The sequence below is a fragment of the Malurus melanocephalus genome, unplaced genomic scaffold (assembly GCF_030028575.1).
Source record: "Malurus melanocephalus ecotype Western Australia unplaced genomic scaffold, MMel_1.1 scaffold_142, whole genome shotgun sequence".
NCBI lineage: Eukaryota > Metazoa > Chordata > Aves > Passeriformes > Maluridae > Malurus > Malurus melanocephalus.
In genome coordinates, this window is record NW_026623374.1 from 370,006 (window position 1) to 390,687 (window position 20,682).

The window sequence follows — 20,682 nt, forward strand, 5'->3', positions numbered from 1 at the left end:
CAGGGCCTAATTATGAAACAGCTTCAAATAAATACAATTTTTTAACAAAAAAACATTCTGCTTCCTGTGAACAATGGGCTGAATTTTTCTCTTTATTCTTGGGGAGTTCTTATTCAGTTGGAGTGCTTTGCAGTTGGCTAGGCCTGAGATTTCTGGGAGCTGTAATTGTGTCTCATTAATTCTTACAGTAATGTAGGGTAACTATAAGGAGCATGCAATTAGTGGTCTGGTCAATGAATAGAGCAGTTAATCAGCAGACAAAGGATGGGGCTCAGGACCTATTAGGCTGAAAGGAAGTGTTACTATTGTCACAGGCAGTAGGAATGCATGCAGACATGCCTTAAAGTTGAACYGTTTAAGGGAACTGTGTATGTCTTTTTGATAAACCAGTTTTCCTACCTATTCCACTGTTTGAGAGAGATTCATTTAAGCTTGCCTGCTAGAAGTCAGAGACCATAGCAGAGGTTTTCAACRGGCTGAATGGGCTGCTTCGTGCATTCTCTCACCTTAACAGAGGCAGCCCCAGGGTTTATCAAAAATAAAAAGTGGCTGAAGAGATGTAAGGCATCCTTAGCTGTTCCTCCTCCTCAGAAAAATGGTGGGTGAATGTAAAGTTTAATTCAGCCATTGTGTGGATTGTCACTCAGTCATACTCAGCATGTTTGTCTTCATAATGAACCTTGGTTGCTCTGAATGGCTGTGCTTTCAGTGCATGTAAATGTATGCAAATACTCATAACAGTTTAAAAATGGTGGCTCTTATGGTAACAAATTACCTCTCCTACTTTTATGAAGATATGACTTTTACCATACCTGGAGTTTAAAATGCAAAAATGACTCCAACTTTAGACAGTGCTTCGGGGTTTTTTGTAGCTTCTGATCAGAACTTCCAGTTGTTTCTGCCTTTGAAAAAATATGAACCTCATGAATCCTGTGAAATGTTATGACATATGATGATTATTAAGAAAAAGGCTTTATCAATAAAACACTGCCCTTGAGTAACTCTTATTTCTAGTAGGCAATGCTTCAAATAAAAAGTCATTTCTTCTCTTAAGTTAAGCAGACACTTGGCATAAAAAAGCAGTAATTAAAATAACTTTTTTTGGGAAAAGAAGGGAATTGAACTTTAATAATTAACTTATATTCAGAGCCTAGTGTTTTTCTCAAAACTGAAAGTAATTTTTAACTGTCTTCTTTGTATTAGCAGGTCTGTGGCTTTATCTCTTCTCATGGTATTCACATCAGCAGCAAGTAACGTTAGAAGAATAAAGTCTCTCAGGCTTTATATTAAGGATTCAATTATTCTGTATAATTAGCCCTGATTTGTTAAATATTTGAAACATTTTCTACTCTTAGGTATGGAACAGYGTACAGGAGTGATCAAAACCACAAATAACTTGTACCTTTACTCAGAAAATGCTTTTTTATCAAATAATAAGGAAGATTAAGCCTAAGTCTCTCTCTTTTTCTGTTTGGATTTTATTCCTACAAGAAATATCACTTTTGTCCACAATCTCTCATGTATTTCTATTCCCTTGAAATACAAAGAGGCAATGGATTCTGGTATAAATTAGGTAGATTTAATGAAATTTATGAGTTGTAACTTGTGCCTTGAATATAAAATACCTGAGTGAGGCATAAGGTATTTTGCCGATGCCATTATTGTCACCTGCCTGGTTTTCTCATTCTTCTGTGTCTGTTTTTGAAACACTTAGGAGTTGTGGAGCCTTGGGAATAACAGTTTCTATATGGCATACATAGCAAATCCTTCTAAGGTCTTTTTTTTTTTTTTTTTTTTTTTTTTTTTTTTTTTTTTTTTTTTTTCACAGTGTCTTCTTTTAAAGAAGCAGGGCAGACCTACCCTGCAAAATGAGAAAATGGTATTACTTCCACACTCATTTTTTTTTTTTCTTTTAAAGAAGCAGGGCAGACCTACCCTGCAAAATGAGAAAATGGTATTACTTCCACACTCAGAAGCTGGCTCTTACCTCATATAGACAATACTTTCCCATTTAATTAGAAAGTGATTTCTCATCTGGTGTTGCACAGCATCAAAAACRTTGCTGCTCAATATCACTGGTAAGCATTACAGGTTTAGTGGAAATTACCTTCCCCCTGCCTATCCCAGCAAAGTTTTTCCTGTTGAAACACAGATTCAGTCATGAGGGACTATTGACCTGGAASAAGTCCTAAACCAAAATCACTGAAATATTATTTGGAGAGGTAGCAGATTAATTGTGGTCTTCCAGAAGAGCACCATGTTATGACTGGAATGGGCATTATGATGGAAATTAAGAGCACTCCTTGATATATAAACATTGATGAGAGGTCTTTAATATTTTTGTGAATTAACATAATATCCATCTGTGTATCTCTTTTTACATAGACACAGCAATAAGAACAAGTGTTGTTCTGATGGACAGTGTAGGGTAAGGCAAATTAAACAACTCTGTTGCTGTTTTGAGAACTTCTCTTTTTCTTAATGCAGTGTGAATCTTACCTTGTGTGCCAGCTTGTTGTGCAAGTCTCCAGTGTGCAAGAGTCTCAGAGCAGAAAAAGTATATAGCTGTTAACTAAAAATGTATACCAATGTAATTTAAAGAGTATTATCTTGAAAGAAATCCTTCTGCATGTGTATTGTTTCTTCTGGTGCAAGGTGACATTGATTATTATAACACAAACACATGGATTYTGCTCTCTAATTTAAACTACATGTCTGTGCTTCCTCATCTGTTATCTGAGCAGAGAGAAAGACATTGCTTTCTGTACAGTTGCCCCATGTGTTTTAAACTTTGCTCATGAGTATTATTGTTAAGTGCCAGGTCTGACCTTGTTGAAGCTGTTGCTTAAGCTGGTATTGCCACCACATCACCCTCTCTTTATGAAACAAATACTGGTTTTATAAGCTGGCTGAAGTGACATGAGGGGATTTCCTGCATAGTGAAAATCATTCCATTATAACTATTTWCATGTAATCTACCTATCCTGAAGARTCATCTTAGGGATCAGGCCATGGTGCACACAACCAGTAAGTAACTTTSTCATTCAGTTGAGCAATAAATTTGTAGCATGTACAATACTGCTGAGAGAAGTAGACCAATGAAGTCACRCATTGTTTACCTGAGATTTGGAAGAGTAGGCTATTTAAATCCAAAACAGTGGCTCTAAGAGTGCCTTCTTAATTGCAGTCTAGCCCTGGTGACACTTAACTCCATGAGCAGCTTTGCTGTCCCATGGTGCCTGCCATGCTGGTTGCAGTTGAGGTCCAAAACAGCTCTGTTTTGGCAGAGCTCATTGCCCTGCTCTGTCAGCTTGATGAGGATCCAGGAAGCTGATGTTATGGGATCAGAATTACCTGGGACAGCTGATCTGGTGAGTGTTCCAGAGCACACAATATCCTTGGAGAGCTTCATCTCCTCATAAAGCAGTGACAGCAGCTGCTGCTGTGAGAAAGATGGAGCAGCTCCCTTTTATATAACATTACAGTGGCAGGATAGTCATCTGAGAAATGTCTGAGTGTGCTTGTATCATGCTGTGTATGGCCTTGCAGGCTACCCTAGCTCCTAGATGCTAGACCCAGCTAGCAGAAGAAAATGGGTTTAGTCATTTAATGTCTTTACATATGAAATGGTTTGTCAGGAATTTGAACCAGAATCAATTCAGTGACCCGGAAGAAAACATTGAGTATTGGTGTGCAGCAAGCTCAGTGTGATTTGTCACAGTGAATAGGCTGCTCTATAGGCTTCTTGCTGCAACTGTTGTATAACATTTTCTAGATACAGTTTCTTTAGCAAACCTGCCTGAAAGAGCATGAGTTACAGTGGCTAGGAGCAAAAACAGGTAGTCTTTCTGATGGCTGTGCTGAAAGAAAATTTCTTGTGACTGTTGTTACCTATTTCCCTTTCCGTAGTAAAGTAGGAAGTAAAACTCTTTCTGACTAGGAATTGTTCCAGCTGTGTTTGAGCTGTGATGATTTGGGTGATCTATGCACARCTTAGAAATTACAGTTGACATTGTGACATTGTCACTATATTGCAAGATTTCTCTACATATCTGCTTTAGCTCCCAAATTCTTGGTGGCAGGATAACAAACGCTGACCTTTGTGAATAAGTTTTGACTTGAATATCAGAAGGACTGGTGGCATTGGGAAGATTTATATTCTTGGGAAGAGCTAGATAATGCAGTGCAGAAAACGTCCACATTGTCAATAGCATGATGGATAATTTACACACAGATCAGAGAAACTTTTTTTTTTTTTTTTGNATAATTTACACACAGATCAGAGAAAACTTTTTTTTTTTTTTTGGTAAAGAATGAAATATGTAACTGAAGGACTAGAGAAGGCTAGGGGAAGTGATTTCACTCCAAAGGTGCCCTATGTCCTTAAGACAAGTCTTAGAGTCCATGAGAAGGATTTTGAACAGTGTGAACTTCTCCCAGAGGTAAAGTCCTTGATCAGAATTTGCCCAGAGCTGACGTGCCTTGGTTTGACTCTCCTCACTGTCAGGTGCTGTGCCTGCATCAACTCCAAGTTTCATGTGATCCCKGAGTTGCACATAACTTTCCTCCTCTCCACATTTATGTCTTCCTATCACAGAGGAGGAACAGTCATGCAGGATCAGACTAAACATCTGTCTAGCTGGGTATCCTGTTTCTGACAGCAGCCTGGGGTAGCGTATAAGAAAATGTCAAGCACGTAATGATCCTTTCTCAGTGTACTCTCCTACCTTCTACTGAATCATGGTTTTGGGACTTCCTGAGATAGAGATAATGGTAACATTTTTCATCCCTCCCCTTCAGTTCCATTAGTGGTGCAAGCCTTGGAGACTTACTTTCCATTTTGTTTAACAAGTCTTATGTCTGTCTTTTGTTTAAGAAARTTTTTCCTTTTTTTTTTAAATTCGGTATCTTGCACAAGCACTCTTTCATACAATGGACTGTGAAGCTCGTGTATCTTTTCCCCTGTTTAAATTCCTCTTAGGGATTCTCTTCCTCCTTGACATCGACCAGAATGAGTTTGTTGCTAATTTATTTCTATTTACTCTGTTAGTTAGCGGCTCGTTAGCGTGAGGGGAAGGGTGTGGGGGATCCCTGGGGAAGCTGCTGGCTCTACAGGCTCCAGCAGGATGGCTCCATTTTAGCTGTGCTACAGAACAGGGAGGAGTTAAGGTGCTCAKTCCAAGGCAGAATTTTTGAAAACCAACAGTTCCAGGAGCCTTCATATCCAGAAACTTCACATTTCTCTGTGAGACAAACTTGTGCAGCCCAGGTCTCAGTGTGACAGGGATGAAGCCAATTGCCACTGACGCAGATTTTGAATGATGTGGATAATCAAACAGTAAAATAATTTATTCGGCTTCTGGTACCCAGCAAGTTGTGACTGGTTCTTTTCTAAATCAAACCTTGTCTGAGGAGGATAAATAGTGCTACACTCACACTGCCTGCCCTCCCCCTTCTTCGCAGCAGGAAGTAAAAGCGTCTGTGGAAGAACTTTGGTGTGAGCAAACACAATATTGAGCCAGGAAATGTTTATGCAGGACCATGTGAAAACCTGAAGGAAAAAGTAGATCTAAAATAATCCCATGCCAAACAACTACTTCCCTTTCAATTTCTTGGTATTTTAGTGCACATGGTTTTTAATTAAAAAACCAAAAACTCTGCTAGTAATACTTAATTCTGAGTTAGATCAGTTCTTTTCCACTTCAGTATTTACTTCTTGTCTTGGAGAACTGGACAGACAAGTGTTAGTTTCAGGRGAAGTGGATCCATATCCTTTGTAGCTGTAGCTGTGTAAGTCCCTGGGCTCCTGCATTTGAGAAAATAGCCCTGACTACCAAACTTTTTCAACTGTAACAATTCTGACTACAGAAATTCTTATCTGGATGTAARTGATTAAGAAGGGAGGAAGTGATCTCTAAAAGCTTCATACAYGGGGAAAAAGTAAGAAATATTACTGAGTCATTCTTTGTCATAGTTGCCAAAATGCAACTCTGCTGTGACAGAGTTTATAATTTTTTTCTACTGCTGCTTTTGTATGCTGATAGGTTTAAGTGGAGCGATTAAGCCTTTGGAACACAAGATGCAGTTTATGTGTCAGCTAATCCAGTGCTGACCCCAGTTTTCTAGTCTCTGTGGGAACGTTCTCTTCTGCTTCAGCATCTTGTCARCTACTTTGAATGCTCTTAATCCTACTCATATTTTGTGGTATAGGCCAGGCCAAAAATATGTTCTCATAATTCAGGCCARGCAAATTAGAAAGGTTTTGCCTGCTAGGCATATTCATTATTTTATGGCTCAAATGTTTCACTGTGAAAGCAATGTATTGTTCCTCTTCCRTGTCATAGCAAAAGCAGTCTAGAATCACCTGCTTTTCCATTGTCCCCTTCATGTCCAGTTCTCAATAATTYTGATGCTGTGCAGCTCTCTTTATGCATCTCTGTTTTTCAGATTATTCTCCCCCACCCATCAACTGCCCCTCAGATTTAGAATCCACCTTTGCTGCCAGAGGGCATCTCTGCTGCCAATCATCACTCAGGGTCGGTCAAATGTTGCTGTTCTTGTTATTGACAAGCAGATAAAAGAATCTGGTGATTGACCTGCTGTGATAAACTAAAGAAGATCTTTCTGTCATGAGTAAGTTATGTCTTGCTTTTTCATTCCGTTTCTAAACTGTTCCTTGTTGAGTCCAATTTTCAATGGATTGATAGTAGGATAATTCTACATTTTTTTGGATTGATCTACTTTGGGTTTGGAGGGCACTTGTTAGAGGCATAGCAGCAATGCTAATCTCTTCTCTTTTGAGGTTTTCAGTCATATAGAGTGATGTAGTGCTTAAAAAAAGTGTGCTTAAAATTTCAGGGATGTGATTTTTTGATTATGCCAAGGAACCCTTCCCATCCTTTGGAACAAAAAGCCTGGTAATAAGCTGGCATTTGGAGGTAAGATTTTTTATATGTCAAAAGTTTTGTTTATTATCCTCATGGATTGGACTAATACCTATTGATAAAGAAGACTCTGTGCTGTTGGTAGGGACTGAGCTTTAGGAATAATTTTATGAGTTACTATTTTTGGGAAATAAAACCATGCACATTCTATCTGTTACGTGAATGTCTCTGACTTAAAAAAATCCTCAACTTACTGCAGTCAGATGAAGCACATTACTCCTCCTTTTTATCTACTTGTTTTCTTTTTGATTTATTTGAATGAAGGTAGATATTGAGCTAGATCACACAAAGACAATGCACATATGCCYGAACCTCAGATAGAATTGTGGACTAAAATTAAAATAAAAATTATATGTACATATAGCTGTGGTTACATAAGAGTTTGGCATTTTCTTTGCTGGTTTGTAATTAAAGTTTGTTTTAAAAAAAAAAAAATGACAAAGGCAGTATCAGCCTCCAAATGTTGAATCTTTCCCTGCATTTCTGGGAAATGCATTTCATTTGGAAAACTTGCACTGTGCTTTCTCCTCATAGTTCTCCTACTACCTCYGCTACTTCTACTGCTACTACTTCTGTTAGTAATAATTACAGTTGAGTAGTGTTTAAGACATGCTAATTACAACAAGAATACACAAAAGAGATGTCTGTTCTTTTGGGGAACTTACCTTCTGACACAAGAGGAAAACCAAGATACACAGATAGAAACTCTGTATTCAGGAGTACAGGGTATGGAGGCTGAGTGTATTATTAGCAATATTGTTGCTGAGGTTTTTAAAGGCTTGGAGTGAAAGGCAAGAATGAAGGTAGACTTGAAGAATAAAGAAGTTTCTGTCTAGCTATTTCTGGGGATTTCCTGCCTCTGAGGGAGAACATTGCAGAAAACACTAATATGGTTGCTTAGATAAATTAGGGGCTTATCTAGACCTCTAGATACACAAAACATACAATGGTCTGAGGAGTGGGCTACATATGCAAGTGAAAAATGAAGTATCTTATGTTTTAAGTAGTAGAGCAGGCAGTATGACAAGCTTCAGAATTATACCTGCCTGAAAAAATAGCAGTAGTGACTGGATATGATATTGGTATGTTTGCTTTTAGTTTGCAGAATGTCTCTGAGAGACAAGCTTCCTGCTAGCCAATTTATTTTCCAGATAACAGGGACTGTCAAGAAGTACACTGAGAAGGAAAACACAGTAATTAATTTGTCACTGAAACCTGAGGGGTCCTCTTCCTCATATAGGTGATAATGAAGGTTTTGCATGTAATTAGCAGGAATAATTAGCACATTTCTGGTAACAAATAGACTGAGTGGTTCTCTGCAAATAAATTAATTGTTGTGCTAACACAGGCAATTGTCTCTTTATTGTCTGACAATGCCCCTTGTTTGCACTAAAGCCTATTTCCGACCTTAGCAGCTTTTCACAAATAGGAAAGAGAATCTATAAAATTGTACCTCATCATCTGCTTTTAAGAAACTTCAGGACCACCAASGGACTTGTTTGTTGAGTCTTGTTAAACAATTTGCAATCATGGACGTGTGTTTCACGATATTAAAAAATGGTTTGTTCAAATCAGCTTAGGGACTAAGCCAGAAAACCCACGCTAATCAATCGAATGCTACTCAGGGCATCTAGGAAAAGAAATGTCTCTGAAAAATAATATGGCAGCAGATCCCAGAATTCCACAAATAATCACACAACTAAGCAGAACTGGTTTTATGTGGTTGATGCTCCACATAATGCAAAATGGTGCTGTGATGTGTGCACCCTTTGCTTCACTGCTGTAAAAGGCAAAGGTATCGCAGGTCTGCTAAAGTGTATCCTCTGAGCAGCCCTAGTTTAGACAAGGCTTACTCTGCCTATATTCTGTCTTGATTTGATCTTTTTAGAAGATCTAAAAAGCTACTATTGAGCTAGGCTTTCTACTTCAGGTGTTTTGTTTCATCCTTTTTCTTTCTTTTTTTTTTCCCCCTGTGTTTCCTCTGCTTAGGCACAACTGTCATCTCTGCACTAAGCTTACATTAGCTTCTGGGTCTTCATAAATATGGAAACTATTGGTTATGGTGAAATCTGCAGATAGATTTCATCCCTCCCGTGTGCCTGTGGAGGAAGTCGGAGAGGAAAGGAAGAAAATGTAGTTTGAAGATGGGATGCTGCATGAATAAGGTTGGGTAAAATAATAAATTTTGTTTAGAGGAAGTATTATTGGTGCTTCTGTTTTTTGCTACAGTAATAATTCTCCAGTCTTCCTCAGGAATGGCAACAAGAGAATATAACTGATAGGTGTCTCTTTATCTTTGAGGGTAGGGTTACTGTGCTTTTCCAAAATAATAATTCATTATTTCATTTCAAAATTAGTATTTATATTGGTGTGTGTTTTGAYTTTTATATTTTCATTTTTTCCTCACTTTTGTTGAGTAACCATGGCACTTTGCAGTGCAGTTAATCTTGCAATATAATGCCAGAAATTTTTGGAATTAATGTATCAAACTGCAGCAGAGGAACCAGTCCTGCRTTTTTCAGTGAAAAGTGTTGTTTAATAGCAATGGTTTCCTAAAATTTTAAAAAAAAATGCAATCTTCAGTTTCCTAAACTTGCATTTTCTGGCATTATGCATCAGTGGAAATTTAACCATTGTACTACACTTCCCCTTTTCCTGCCTTTTTGCAGAAAATGCTGCTCTTTGCAGCTATTCCATGTTCTYGTTATAGTTTAATAATAATGGGTACGAGAATATGGGAGCTACCACCAACGAAAACCTCAGAGCCAAGCAGTGCTTTTGCAAATGTCTGTAATCTTGTGAAATTTTAGACTTGTCCAAACATGTAGCTGGTTGACTGCAGCCCCTTTTCCCTGGTGTGTTGCACACCAGCCAGACAACTCCTGGTGTGCATCACGTCAAGTGTGGAGTTATTGTTTGTGCTCAGTGAAACTGTGTGAGCATAAAGACAATACCTACCAAAAACACATCAAAACTTGCATCCATCAGGTCTTCCCAGAGATATCCAGCAAAAATTTGTTGCACTACCTCTACTGTTTGCTTTTGTGACCGCCACTGGCCATCATGCCAAGGTAACTTCTGTGTAGAAATGATCATGGGGAGAGGGACATGAGCCTTGGATACTGTGCAATCAAGCCTTTTATGTTTTCCATGGCATTTCTCAGTCCTGAACTAAGATTTGGACTTTATTGTGCACATAGGAGAAGACTTATTAACAATGTCACTATTAATTGACAGTTTATATGGAGCTGCAGAGACAACAGCCAGCATAGAGTGGGGATGAGGGATTCTGAATGGACTGACTCAATATTCAGGGTGGGACTTCTGAATTGTTCAGAAAATGTGGCTTCCATGGGATGTGAAGGAGTCTGTTCTTCAGTCTTGTAACCTTTCTGCCTGGTGGATCTTTGGGATGCCACTGTTTTGCTTGCCTTATCTAGAGTGAATTTTCTATCCCATTTTTGTTCCCTGTACRTATCCAAGTGCATAGCCAGCACTTYCACTKKTTGTGTGGTGCTTGCTGCTCTCTGCTTCTCTTTAGCTACTCTCAAAAAAGMCCCAAGCTGACCTAGATGGTGGCCCTCTATGAATTAAATAATAGAAAGCTTGAAGGAAAACCAGTTTTATATTAGCAGCAGAGGCAGAAAAACATTCAAATTTTTTTGATTCAGTGTTCCAACAGTGTCCTCCTCTTTGAGCCAACATGGGGCCTCATGAGGTAATTTGGCCAAGTCATACCACATTTTTGTCAAAGAARAGCAATATTTTGTGATRCTTTAAAAATTTTGGTCCTTTTTCATTACTGAAAAATTCTGTTTGTCTTGTACTACACTGACTGTTGACAGCTAGAAAAGACAACTTAAGCCAAAGGATTATTCATATCACATGGAGGTGACAATAGAAACTGTGCTCCTGGTGCAGCTCTGTTTGTGTGTGGGATGTGCAATAAACCCCAAGGTGGGGTGGGTGAGCCCAGCTGTGCCATTCAGTGATGGGCTGAGAGGTTTCTGTGTCCGGGGGGGTCTCTCTGTGGGGTGCAAGGTCATAAGCTGGCATTACACTTGGTTCCASACAGCTCACGGTGTCGGTGTGTGCTCAGCCACAGGGCTGGGCATCATGAAACAATGTGTTAAGTGACTGTGTAATTTGTCGTGGTGACAAATGTTGACAGAAGAAAGATAAAATCTAGGATTAATATTGTTCTCATTAAAATGTTTCCTTTGGTGCTAATTCTGCCTGCTGAGATATGCTGTTCATATTTGAACTGCTGCTGTATGCAGGGTTTGGTAGGATGAACCAAGGGTAAAGCTTCAGTTTTTAAAGCATGTGTTTTCTTTTTAAATAAAGTCAAGATTTTTTCCTTCTGTTGTTTTATAGATTCCTATATGTGATGACAGCCTTGTGGTGGTGAAACAGATGTCTTCTCCCTTTKCTTGTGTTCTGTTTGTAACAATGAGCTAAATTCATGTTCTTTGTRTTTCGATTTATGAAGCCACTTGCAGAAGTGTTATCCAATACAAATTAAAGTGCCAGTTGCTGATCGTGCATCAGTGCTTTATCTATAYTTTCCCAAAACAGAAATAAATCAGGGTGTGATAGACAGATCTCAGCAAATCTCTGCAGTGATTTTATTGAATAACACCAGAACTTCTGGGAATCATGCATAGCACTATGGTACACGATAGTGGGTAATGCAGACACAAGAATTTGTAATGTTTGCCCCAGKCAAGTTCTAGAAAGTTTTCTAATATAGTCCAAAATCCAGTATAGAGGTAGACAACTTAAACAGATAGTCTAACTTCTCACGCTCCTTTTCTCTGAAGGCTCTACAGTACTGATAACTTTCAAAGGAATCATTTTCTGGAATTTGCTTTTAGCCATTGCTAGTAGCCTGACTTTACATGGTAGGATTAACTGAGGACATTTAAAAGACCTGGAAAAGGTTTTCTCTGGCTGTTGTTTAGATTTTTTATTTTTCTCTTGATTTAGTTTTAATCTAATCTCTTCTGGGCACCAAGCAGAGCTGAAAAGTGAGTGACTTTTTAYCTAAATTGAAGTGATAGCAATTGATCATGTTTTCATCATCTGTCTTTGCTGTCATTGGYGCTTCCTCTGTGATCTGCAGTTGACTGAGAGAAATGAAAACTTAATTGAATTCTTAAGTTCTCTAGCTGTTTATTTATAGATAGRTATGTTGAAGCATGGTGATGTAGGACAGAGTTCTCTTTCTTGCTATGAATATAAAGGTTTTATAGATTTCATTAAAGGCAGGGACACATTTGACTTTCATGAAAAAGCAGGATGAAATTTAGCTTTGTATCATGACTTGGGAGTTGGTCATGGTGACTGATGATAGAATAGAGAATTGGTCACCCTGRTGAGGTTTCAGGTAATGCTTATTTCCCACATTTTCATTTTGTTCCTGACTAAAGGACAGAGAAGATTTTTAGAAAATGTGTTTTGCAAAAATGTGCTGGTACCACTACCTTTGTGGAATTTGAGAAATACCTGGTAAAGCCTTAAAAAAWTTTTGACATTTTGTTTTTGCCTTTTCTTCAGTTTCCCTCATAAAAAATGACACTGATTTGGATGTTTTACTTTACAGATTTTGCACTGTTAGAACAGCAGCATCACTGTGCATTAAACAGTCAAGAAGCAAAGCAAAATTCAGCCTTGGCAAAGGAAAGTTAGCCTCATAAATGTTTGTGAGTAATAAAAAGCATGTAAAAAGCATTTACCAGAAATGCTTCATTTTTGTCAGATGCCAGAAGTATTAAACTTGGAAAAAGCAGATATTTTAATTGCATTATGGTCACTACAAAACTTTTCAGAGATATTACTCCAGGTAAATAGATTATCAGTACCAACTCTTGTGGTCACTGTGCATTGATTCCACCAACACATGGGGAATTCTAGTCCAAGTTAAATATTAATAGAGTTTCCTGCTTGCAAAGTCTCTGCTGCTTTTKACCTTAGCAAATAAGCTCCTTGCCCAAGGATTTGGTCAAATGAGGGAGGARAAAACCCAAATCACCAAAAGAATAYCTTAAAATTWAGTTTGTTTGATTTTCTTTAGAATGGAACAGGGMATAATTGTAACATTTTTCACTGAATAATTGTATTTCCAAAAGTCATGACATTGAAACRAATACAGGCTTTTGAGGGGTATATATATGATATTTATTGTGATAAATGTCCTTGAATTCTTCTTGCTAATTCACCATATATTTGCAGAGTGATCCAAGTGTTAGAGCAAACATTGACAGCTCATGTTATTAGGAAGCACAGAAGAAAGATCTAAGAATCAGCAAAGACTGTTGTGTACCGTGAAGGTAAAGCCTTTCATTTTATTYTTTTCTTTCCCCTGTGTTGGTGGCTTTTCTCCTGTATTGAAGTGCAGAAAGAAATGTTGGCTCAGAGCAACAGCCTTTTTTTTGTTTGGATCTTTACTCATTGCTCCACCTTAATGATGCTTACTGAAGTTCACCAACAAAACACCTTGCAACATTTATTCACTTGCAGTGTTCAAACTGTAAATAGCAACTGAGCCTTTGTTGAGCATTTTTACTACTCCGGAAGGGTAAAAAATATTTCTATGAGTGTTGGAATTAACACATTCCTATCACTAATCCAGTGTTTCTAGCAGTCTAGTAAACAACCCATTAAAATTATGGGTAATACTGGAATTAATTTTATCATAGGAAGGCGGGTTATTGGGACAGTAGCTTCTTCTACCCCCTGAGAGTGTTATTAATTCAAATAAAGCTCTCACTCTTCAGTTGTACCSTGTCATCTAATCTGAATGAGTGCTCAGGGTATGAAAGCTGCTGTGAATGTCATTGTCCCTTTCTTGTCTGAGGAGTGTTTCTTGCTTTGGTAGTGGAAAATGACATCATAAATGGGCTAGCAAAATGTTGTAGAYGTCACTGCATGCTGGAATCTAAAGATATAAAAATGCATTTGGTGGCAAGGGGTGGCTTCTGTGAGAAACCACCAGAAGCTTCCCCTGTGCCTGTCAGTGACACTGGTGGCCCTTTTGAGCTAACAAACTTGAGAAGGGAGAAAATTAMCTGTGCAAGAGAAAACTGCAGCTGGAGGCAGTGACAATGTGAGAGTGAAAGCTCTGCAGACACCAAGGGCAGTGGAGAAGGAGGGGCAGGATGCTGCAGATGTAGAGATTCCCTGGGAGCTGTGTTAGGGTCAGGGTGAGGCTGCTGTGSCCCTGCAGCCCACGGAGATCCACAGCCCACGGGACCATRCACTCGAGCACGGTGGGTGTGACCCCATGGAAAAGCCACCCTGAAGCAGAGTCCTGGCAGAACCTGTGGACCCATGGAGAGAGAGGARMCCACACTGGAGGGGGTTTGCTGGCAGGACTCTTTTGTAAAGGATTGTCTCCTGTGTGACCCCACATGAGAGCAGGAGGAAAGGATGAGGGGTCCTCTCCCTGAGGAGGAAGAGGCAGCAGAGGCAGCATGTGATGGACTGACCAGAGACMACAGACCTGTAAAGATGAGCTTGGGAAAAAGAGATGAGTGGGGTAAAGTTATTTTAAGATTTGGTTTTATTTCTTGTTATCCTACTGTGATTTGATTGGTAATAATTATTTTTTTCCTCAAGTTGAGTAGTTTGTCCATGACAGGAGTTGGTGAGTGGTCTTTCCCTGTCCTTATCTTGACCCATGAGCCTTTTGTTATATTTTCTTTCCCCTGTTCAGCTGATGAGGGCAATGATAAAGCAGCTTTGTTGGCCATCCAGACAGGACCAACCCATGACAAAACAGACCTGAAAATGTCTGTGAGCGTTCAAAGGGATACCTGTGGATTACTCTCCTCAATTATTCCCACTGCTTAACAAGRAAACAACAATAATGAAAAACCTTAAATCCCATCAGGAGAGAGAAAACCCTTATTTTGAAAATAATCAAATTTGTTCYGTCYARATTTAAATTCATTGYCAAATTGAGGCTTGAGMYACTGATTCTGATTTTTATATGGATGATCAATGAARGGAGGACTTGAGTAGAAAAGATCTAAGACKGGYCTGTYTTCAGAAATAAAGATACAGTGGAAGAACACAGCAACTTCACAGCAAAAATCTTCCATGTGTTCAAAATATTAGGCCTAAGGTAGCCTAGGCTTTATATGGCTGTTTAGAAACAGTTCAAATTATTGTAAAAATGGACCCCAAACTTAGATTTTATATTTTTGACTCCTCAAAATGCAGGATATTGGCCAAGTTTCAAACTCTATACCAAAAGTCAGCTCAGTCATCATAGGAGTAATTATGCAATAGAAAAGGCTGCCAAGGGCTGTTTTGTAACCAGTATCACTGGAATATGCAAGACTCAACAATATGCTTATATGTCAAAGATGCTGTAGGATTAGTGAAATAATGCTGCAGGAGGCTTGGRTTCAGGTAGCCCTTGAAATCCTATGGACAGAAACTTGTCCCAACACAAATGATTCTAGGAACACATTGTAAGAGCTGCTATGCAGTGGGATTAGCATGAAAACGTACATATTTTCAAAATATTCTTAATATTTTTATCTTTTATTCTTTCTTGCAAGAGAGGTTCATTTCTGCCAACATGAATATATTTTGCATAATGTCTGATATTAAAAGTGATTTTTCCATGAGAAGAATAGGTGATCTGGAACCCATTTTTGCACCAAAACAGAATAGTCCATGTTTGCACCAAAACAGAATAGTCCATGTTTGCATGAAGGATGGCCTGGCATTTACTGAGAAATAAAATTTTTACAAAAAAATCTTTCCCTGAAACAGATCCTTTGGGTAGGAATATTCTAATATATACAGGTATATAATACAATATAATAGAGTATACAATATAATAGAAATAATATAACATAATTAACATAATATAATGTAATATATTCTATGATATACTGATACAGTATAGTATACTATATATACTAATATAGTATATGTTAAAAATATATTAATATGCACTAATAATTAATTTTCTCTCTCCTTCCTGGAAATTAATTCCTCTGTTCATGATGTTATAATTTCCTTACCTATTTTTTTAAGCAGTTTTTGCCTGGCTTTCTTAGTTCATAATCTATTGATAGCTCATCTGTAACAATACTTCCAGTTTTGTCTTTTTTCAGAGGTCCTRCATAGGTTTCAGAGGTGTCATGGAACCTCCTCCCATGACCACATGCTCTTTTTCATTCCTGAATGAAGCTGTCCATATGAGTTTTGAAGTGGGCTGTCAGATTGAGGTTGAATTTTATGTGGAGCAACTGCTCTGATTGTTGAAGGGACAACATCCCATGAAGGACAGATGAACTTTGAGATTGTCTCAAGTAATTAAAGTTACTAATTTATACTTTGTTTTTTCTGTTCTGAATTAATCCATACTTTTATGAGATTGATATTACCACAATTTATTTCATATAACTTTATTAATTTTGCCAAAGCATGCCAGATGAGAGTGTAGGTAACTCCTAATGAAAGATGAGCACCTGCAGAGGATGAGTCAGCTGACCAAGGCAATACAGGATTTCTCTGTTACAAACCATCTCTGTATGACCCTGACCTAGCAAACCATCTTGACTGAGGGCTTGACTGTACATTGAGCTGGTCAAGAACAGCCACTCCAGAATTCTTTCTGAGTAATTGTTTGTGTCTGTGTATTTATTCCAGTTACATTGCCCTATACTCTTGGTTGTTCCTAGATGTTTGTAACGGACACTGAAATTTCATGTGCTCTTTTAATCCCAACTGAAGCATAGGCTTGAAGGGAATCATTAACATTAAGCTTTTCCTGAAGTTACATTGCTTGCTRGTGGGTGTTTTARSCAAAATGTAAACTGGGTTTGTCACAGCTAATTCTATCACTAGACTGAGGTGTCACTGATAAGGACATTCTCTTTGCTCCTCTCTCTGCAATTAGACACCTGTGGATCAGGATTACACAGGGAACCAGCCAGCATGGCTAATGTCAGTCTGTGTCTCTCTGTGACAGCAGAAGGCTCCTGAGATGAGAGGCTATAGGGGATGGATCAGGACCAGGGTCCCCAAGATCTCTCCCTCCACAGGGCGTGGTATTCAGACTTATGTTCTGATTGATATGTTTTTGTAGCCTTAGGATACTACGAAATTTCCCAGGTAATGTGGAAAAATATTAACCTGTAGTTTGAATATTACCAAAGCAGTGATTTCTGCCCTGCTTTTGCTTTCATTGTAGTCTGGACTCCGAAATTCTGTGAATTTTCAGCTCCACCTAAACTTTTAGCTATATGAGGTATCTGAAATGGGACTAGTGAGTGTGTGTAAGGAGAATGAAGGTACATGTGGAGGAAAGTTCTTATAGATAGAGAAATGCAGAATCTGAGACAGATACACAAAAAATCCAAAAGAGCTGATTCATGAGAGTAAACAAGCAAAAGACAAAGGCGGTTCCCTGGAGTTGGTTGCAGTTTTACACAAATGTGCTGAATAGTGAATTGTGGTGTCTCAGTGACYTCATGAATCTTTTCTGTTCCTGCTGCAGGTGTGATAGAAGATGAGGCAGTGATGTCGAGATTCCRTACCTGAATCTGACAGAATTTACAAGCTGAAGATCTATTCAAACACAACAGACTAACTTGGTGTAAAGAAAGAGTGACTATCATGTGGGGACAGCACGGTGTAAGATAGCAGTGAACTGCACCTTCTGAGGTAATCTGTTGCCTTTTTGGATAAAATGCTTTTTTCTCTGTGAGGATGTACTTCAATGTGATAGCTTTCAAAGACAACCCCTCTCCAGGCTCTCCACCTCCCCAGTAAATAGGGACGTGGCTTTCAGCAGTGGAACCAATACAGTTAAAACCCCAGTAATGATTCAATGACTTGCTGTGTATTTTCATCTTTGAGAGTCAAGGAGCAAACATCTTCATTAGAAAAAATGATGAAACTCATCTAAATTATCTATTAACTTTCTAGAACCAGTCCAGAAGGTAACAGTCATTCATTTCTGCACACAAAGGGAAAAGATGGGTGTGAACCAGAAGCATGTTAGGAAAGTGAAATTTCCTACAGTATAGTATATATTTATCGGAACCACATGTTAAGTAATTTCAGACAGGTCCATTTACATCTGATGCATGTGACTGTTGTTAATTTACAGAAAGTATATCATTAAATTAGTCAGGTAAATTCATCAGGGTGCATTTACCCATCCCATCTGCACTTGTTCCAGTTTTCTCTCACGTGGAAAACTTTCCTGTTGCATCAAACCTCATCATTGCCCCATGTGACATTTCCTTTATTAACATAGAACCAACAATGTCACACACTTATGGAGAAATCTTGACCTGTTGAAATTAGTGGTGAAACTCCTCTAGATTTCCATGAGGATTTCCTTCTTACAAAAGAGCCTCTCAGAGAAAAGCAAAATACATTTGTTTCTGTTTTGTGTTAGAAGAAGTAAAAACTGTGATCATACCTTTTTAGATCATATTCTTCTTTACAATGTTTTACTCTTATTTGACCTGTATTTAATTAGGGAGTTACCATTTCTGCTTGCATCATTCCACATGTGGAATTTAAAATTCCCAAATCACCTTGAGCTTATATTTTAATCAAAATACAAATATTTCTTCTAGTTTTAACCATTTCTTAATCTGATGCTGATGACAATAGACATTAAAGGTTTAATCTTTTAATTCTTTCTGTAAATTGTTAATCAAAATATGAAGAATAGCTCTGTGATATAAATCCCATGCAAAACAATTCTTGCCATGTTATGGTGAATTGATACTTTAAATTCTCATCTTATTCCTTCTGTCTATAAACCAATTGCTTTGTCTTATGATTTTCTTTATCCAGGCTCAAAATTTTCCTTAGGGCAGTTAATATTTAACACTCTATGCACWAATCCATCACGTGAAAAATTGTCAGAGGCTTTCTGAGAGTCTAGATGTTTGTTGCTCCTAGMGTTCTTCATGTCAATGGCTATTTCCTGTAGAACCTTGAAGTCAATAAAATGTTTTGATGTAATTTGGTTCATAAATCCAGTCTGATCTGGTTTTATGTATCTTCATGCAATTAATACTTTTTTATATCTTTAATATTTCTGCTACTGGCTTTTTTGGCCATATTAAGTGGTCCTGGGGCCAAGTTAATGCCACTGGAATTGAAGAGTTCACCTATTTGAGATCACAGAATATCCTGAGCTGGAGAGAATACAGGAAGATCATTAAATCCAGTTCCTGGCCCTGCACAGGACCAAATCTCTGTGTATTCTGGAGAACATTGGTTTTACCACTTTTTAGTTTTAGAGCACAGGTATATAACACATTCTGTGGATCAGTGTGCTAGATAACTTTTTCTTGGACCAAAATTAGATTAATCACAATTTGTTTTTCTGTTTACGTGTTTTTTAGCTGTATTTTTTTAAWCCTTAGCTTGATATGTTCTTGCAGGGGCTATTAATGTGAAATAAAATATATATAAAATCTCTAAGACCTACATAAAGAAAAGGAAAGAAAAACACCAGTAGAAAGCAATAACAGTTGCCCAGAACTGCAGTGTAAGTGAAATCACAAAGGCCTTAGCAGCTGAGAAAAGGAGTGCTAGAAATAGCAAATGCAGATGATAAAATAGAATTGTAGCCAAAAGTAAGGGTGAATGTTATTTCTGTGCTTGTATGGAGGCTTTTTTTTTCTCAAAAATTTTAGATACATGGGTCCTTTTTTTTTAAACTCTTTTTTTGTTTTGGAACTTTTCTATAATCCAGCCATTCAACAGCCTCAGGAGTCAAGACATCTGCCTTGGAGATGTACTCATGTTTTGATGAACCTTAAAGCATCATGGGTTTTGACATAATGTTGAAATGAAATCTTTGATGCTTGACAGCTGCCGGCTGCATGGAATGCAGGTTTTTTTTTGTTTTGTTTTTTTTTGTTTTTTTTATAAATGTTACCCCTTTTAGTGTGATGTTTACTACACATTATAAGAATGTGCGTCATTTTGAAGAACGGTTTTAATTCCCTTTATCCAAAAAGCTTTCTGTGGAAGCAATAAATTCATAGGAGTTAATGTCCTTTTTGGTGAAGAATGCTGGCAATTTTAACAGCTGTAAATGTATATGTGTAAAAGTACAGACTTGGGATCAAAAGCTGTGTGAGGTTTTGCACATGGAGCAGAGAGATGCCATCAGATGCAGTGCTGGRACTGACAGCATCATCATCCTGGCATCCCTGACCAGTGCTTGCTCTGAACTAGAGAGGAGCTGCAGTTGGGAGGCTGTCAGCTTCACAGAAACAGAAGGAGCTGGAAATGCTGCTAATGTAGGCTGTGCAGCCAGATGGGATGGCTCACGTGGCTGGGGCAGGGCAGGAACGCTCCCATTGCTGCCGAATTCCTGCGGCCATGGGGGCCTGAGGGGAGCAGGATGGTCCTGTAGCGTAGGAGTGGGCAACTCCTGCTGGCAGTGGCAGCTGCCTTCTCCAATCTGTAGAGTGATCAGTGATCCAGTTGTGACTGATAGTTCACACTGATGCTATGACAGCCCTTAGGGCAATTTCTGTGCAGCGTTTTATTTTGTGTTTATTGAAGGTGGCACCTTCCCAGCTGCTCTTCACCAGCAATAATCACTTTTCACTCACTGTGAATGGAAAGAATGGTGACCCCTGCTTAATGCAGTGATGGTAGAAACAATAAAAAGGCAATGCCCAAGACTGTGGAAAAGCCAAAATTGAACTAAAACCAATGGGAAAAGAAATTC

At 38.3% G+C, this 20,682-nt stretch overlaps 2 long non-coding RNA genes across 3 annotated transcripts in view; both read left to right on the top strand.

The window, feature by feature from the left end:
- Nucleotides 1-17,597, top strand: part of LOC130576454 (uncharacterized) — a 28,924-nt gene extending 11,327 nt beyond the window's left edge. Inside the window, exons 2-5 of one of the 2 annotated variants that reach the window (XR_008965657.1) lie at nt 6,448-6,633; nt 6,859-6,938; nt 8,934-9,109; nt 17,467-17,597. This is a non-coding gene — a long non-coding RNA (uncharacterized LOC130576454). Of the gene's footprint in view, nt 1-6,447; nt 6,634-6,858; nt 6,939-8,933; nt 9,110-12,549; nt 13,277-17,466 lie in introns of both variants that reach the window. The other variant, XR_008965656.1, reaches the window with a different exon arrangement.
- Nucleotides 17,595-20,682, top strand: part of LOC130576455 (uncharacterized) — a 44,828-nt gene continuing 41,740 nt past the window's right edge. Inside the window, exon 1 of the long non-coding RNA XR_008965659.1 lies at nt 17,595-17,633. This is a non-coding gene — a long non-coding RNA (uncharacterized LOC130576455). The remainder of the gene's footprint in view (nt 17,634-20,682) is intronic.